Raw genomic sequence first — 5,000 nt, forward strand, 5'->3', positions numbered from 1 at the left:
GAGAGAGGTTGGTTTGCTTGGTATGGTTTAATTTATTGGTATTTTGGTTTATTTTGTGCAGTTTGTTTGTGAGGATTGCTATTTCAGGTCGGTGATCTCTCTCTCTCTCTCTCTCTCTCTCTCTCTCTCTCTATTTGTTTTGATGTATTTATTGGTTTAAGTAGTAAGTTCGTTAGTTAAATATAGTAAGTTAGTTAGTTAAATAGGTTGTTAGTTAGTTTGGTTAGATTTGTGGTTACTTAGTTTAGTTAGTTTTGGTTGTTTATTTAGTTTATTTTATTTAGTTAGTTTATTTAGTTATTTAGTTAGTTATTTAGTTTAGTTAGTTTATTCAGTTAGTTGAGTAGATAAGTTAGTTTAAATTATTTTTGTGTGTTATATATGGATTTAATTATTTAGTTAGTAGTTACTTTAGATTGTGTGTTAGTTACTTTAGATATAGTTTAGGGTAGGTTTGTTTTTTTGTTTTAGTTTATATATGTGTTATGGGTTAGTTAGTTAGTAGGTAGTTTATATATGTGTTATGGGTTAGTTAGTTAGTAGGTTTTACCTTAGATTAGTTGCTTAGTTACTTTAGAAGATTGTGTGTTAGTTTAGGGTTAGTTTGTTTTTTTTGTTTTAGTTTATATATATGTTATGGGTTAGTTAGTTAGTAGGTTTTGCCTTAGATTAGTTGCTTAGTTACTTTAGATTGTGTGTTAGTTTAGGGTTAGTTTGTTTTTTTGTTTTAGTGTATATATGTGTTATGGGTTGCTTAGTTACTTTAGATTGTGTCTCTCTCATTCTCTCTCTCAGGTTTTAAATTTGTTTTGATGTATTTATGTATTTATTGGTTTAAATAGTAAGTTAGTTAGTTAAATAGGTTGTTAGTTTTGTTGGTTTACTTTAGTGAGTTTAGTTTGGTTAGTTAGTTAACCAAACTAAACTAACTAACTTTAGATATAGTTTAGGGTTAGTTTGTTTTAGTTCGGTGATCTCTCTCTCTCTCTCTCTCTCTCTCTCTCTCTCTCTCTCTCTCTCTCTCTCTCTGGTTGTAAATTTGTTTTGATGTATTTATTGGTTTAAATAGTAAGTTAGTTAAATATAGTAAGTGAGTTAAATAGGTTGTTTGTTTTTTGTAAGTTAGTAGACAAATTGATGATTGATTAGTAAGTTAGTAGGTTTTACCTTAGATTAGTTGCTTACCTTACTTGGTTTAGCTAGTTTAGTTGGTAGGTTACTTTAGTTTAGAGGTTGGTTAGTTAATGCATTGGTTGGTTGGTTGGTTGGTTAGGTGTATAGAGAGGGAGAGGGAGAAGTAGAGAGAGAGGGTTAGTTAAACTTTGGCAGTATTAGACATGGTAGTTTTTGTTGTTTTTAAAATTCGAGAATATTTTATATATCCCTCAAGGCTAACGCATGTTTTTTGTCCAGTATGGAAGCTTTTACAGCAAACAAGAATATGTCTGTAAAAGATATTATATAGTGCACTTCTAACGTGCAAATGAATGCACGCAAAATAAAGGAGGCCACAAGGAAAAAGGCCGTTCGTCATGCACTTAAGCATGTTACAGGGCATGATAGTTCCGTTGGTTCCTTAAGGTTTATTTGTCGCTTGGATGGGATTGAAAAGCAAGTGAAGACACTATTTCAGCGTCAAAAAGCTTCGATTTCAATTTCTGAGAACATTGGTGACCGTCTACAGAGGATTGAGAGAATGTTGGACAAGAAATATGAAGGGCACCTTACTGATGCAATAACGATACAGGGCGAGTTAGAAGAGATCAAGGGTTATATAGGTGACATTTATGAACATATCCAGAAAAATTGGTGGCCGCGTGCTGGATCTTCGAACGATCAAGAAGAGAAGTTGAAAGATATTCTTGATAGTGCAGGTCGTATAGAGGATGGAGTATGTGAGCTAATTGCACACAGGAACGAGAGCTTAGTTGCATCGGAGAACATTGCTCTTGATGTGCAACTTACTTCTTTGAAAGTTTATCTTGTTGAGAATCAGCAATCACACTCACTAAAACAGCCTCTTTGTATGGAGCTTCAGGGTCAAGGACATGCAGGCTAACCTATCCCATATGCACAATGGTGCCTACTGCAGTTTCCTACTTTCCTATAAAGCATTGTACTTGCTTCCTTTTCTTAATGCAATGATAGTACTCTTTTCATTTCAGTGAAGTGTCAATGTCATTGTGCACATACACAAGATTGTGTTTATGAGTCCAAGTCTCAATCTTGGAACCTAATTCACTTGTGTAACAAACAGTGTCTTTATCTTCTTCATCATGAGTCCACACTTCTTCTTTCATCCACCATAACTCACTGCCATGCTCTAGATCCCGCATTTCTCACATGGTATCAAAGCCCAATTGGGCATGGCATTGCTTCTCCAGCCTCTCTTGATTTCTCTCAACCTCAATCTAGCTCAATGTCAGCTCATGACTTCATCTCCCAACTCTACTCTCACTGAAGCTTCCATGGCAGCCATAGCCAGCAGCACCCTGTCAGATTGAGTTGCTTATATCTCACTCCACAGGTCAAATCTCTTGGAGCTTCCTTCTGGAAAAGTATTCCCCAACTCACAAAGCTTCCCCGTATCACATCAATCCATGACATTTGGCTATCTGAAGCTCAGCATTGTGAAAATTCTCAATCTATGCTCTGTGTCTGCCATAGCCAGACAAGACCTACCTCACTTGGAGCTTCAATAACTTCTCAACCAGGCCACTTCAGCTCTTGATTCCTTCTAGGGGATTGTTCTTCTACTCAAGGCGCTTCATCCTGGCACATAAATCGACCACATTGCTGCGCCCTGACCCCGGCATTACAGAAATCGCGGAAACCTATCTTGAACTGCGCCGAATCTGATCGAGTGCCCTACGTGCTTCATACAACCCGCGATCTGGATGATTTTCATAGGCCTTTGATAGCCCATGAAGTCAGCTTCCTAGGCATGTAAAAATTTTTGAAAATGATCAAGTATAGCTCCTGCAATCTGAGAAAAACCAGGCCCCTGTCTCAGAAACCCTAATTCCACCATAGCCAAAATTTCTCAAGCTTTTTTTTTCCTCAATTTTTCTCACTCCTGACACTAAACCAAGCTAAAGCCCACTCTAATCCATTAACCCAGCATCAAATCAAGGAGGGGAAGGACCTGAGAAGATTGAAGAACGACCGAACGATCCCGAACAAGAAGAATCAAGCTCAACATCAACACTGACATAGTGTGTTTTCACACTGTCACTAACTGTGTCTCTTGACACACTGCATTCTGCTCTTCTACTGATAAAATCTCAAAATTCTGGTGTTGATTTGCTGTTGATCTTGAAACCTCAACATGGGAAAAGACTCTCCAAATGCTCGATTCAAAGGAGTCGGGTTTCACACCTGGCAAACCCGCATCAAGCTCATCTTGATGAAAAAGGGTCTCTGGGCCATCACAAATGGCAAAGAGAAGAAACCTCGGGACGCGGACCTTGCAACTACTTGGCAAAAGAATGATGACAGAGCCTAGGCCATTATCAAACTGGAGCTAGATGACAGTTATATCCACCATGTGGATAACTGTGAGACCTCACAGGATACATGGAAAAGACTTGACACCCTGTTCAGTGCACAATCTAAATCATCAAAGTATGGTCTCCTGATTGAGTTCTTCAGGCTTGAAATGAAGTCCAGCACATCACTTGCCACACATCTCAATTACATGGAAGGACTCCTAACCCAACTTGCAGGAATCAACATTAAAATGGATGAAGATGTTTGCGTCAGTGTTCTACTTAAGAGTTTGCCTCCTGAATATAATAATGTATCAACAACTTTAATGAACATGCCAAATCCTGAACTTGTTGATATCCAGGCATCACTATTAGAAGAGGAAAAGAAGCTAAAAACTAAGGAAGAACCAAGTACTTCTAGAGATGAGCATGCATTATATGTTGGCAACAGGTACAAAGGCAAGAAGGATCAGCTCTTCTGTGACTTCTGCAAAAGGACCGGACACACCAAGAAGTTCTGCCACGCAAGAAAGAGATCCCAAAAGGCCTATCTAGTCGCAGTCAAAGAAGAAGAAGAAAATGGAGCAAAGGAAGAAGATGATGAAGATGAAGACCACCAGGATCGGAAGGACAAGACTCATCAATCCTTCTACTCTCATAACTCTGATAGACTGTTTTAAAAGCCTTGTATTTCCTTGCCCTAATGCTTCCTGCCATAAGCTTTGTAAACTCCTTATGTAACTTGGCATTACAGTCCCTGTACACTTTGTGAGGCCCTGTTACAGCCTCTGGATGTCCATCATGTTTTGGTGCCCACACTTAGCCTTTTCTGCAACAGCCTCTGGTGTCTACCATATTTGTGGTGTGCGCACACTTTGCAGGTGGTTCTCATTATAGCCTCTACACACTTTGTGCCTTTCTAGTTGTGATTGAGGAGGGGTGTTGAGAATCAGCAATCACACTCACTAAAACAGCCTCTTTGTATGGGGCTTCAGGGTCAAGGACACGCAGGCTAACCTATCCCATATGCACAATGGTACCTGCTGTAGTTTCCTACTTTCCTATAAAGCATTGTACTTGCTTCCTTTTCTTAATGCAATGATAGTACTCTTTTCATTTTAGTGAAGTGTCAATGTCATTGTCCACATACACAAGATTGTGTTTATGAGTCCAAGTCTCAATCTTGGAACCTAATTCACTTGTGTAACAAACAATGTCTTTATCTTCTTCATCATGAGTCCACACTTCTTCTTTCATCCACCATAACTCATTGCCATGCTCTAGATCCCGCATTTCTCACATATCTAAATAGATTTTCAGCAATGTTAACGCAGATGAATCGCCGTGCAGGCTCATCTTTTGGCACTGGAGATCATTGCCCTTGATATGCACTAGAGAACATTACATCTTTGAATAGTGGTTCACAATAGGTTTTTGGCAATGTTAACCAGTGCTTCTTTGTCGTGGTTTTCTTGGTATATGTAATTCCTGCAAGACTTCTTAAATGAATTG

Source organism: Lygodium microphyllum, chromosome 28, assembly GCF_053477565.2.
Source record: "Lygodium microphyllum isolate KBCC chromosome 28, Lygodium_microphyllum_v1.1.10, whole genome shotgun sequence".
Classification (NCBI taxonomy): domain Eukaryota; kingdom Viridiplantae; phylum Streptophyta; class Polypodiopsida; order Schizaeales; family Lygodiaceae; genus Lygodium; species Lygodium microphyllum.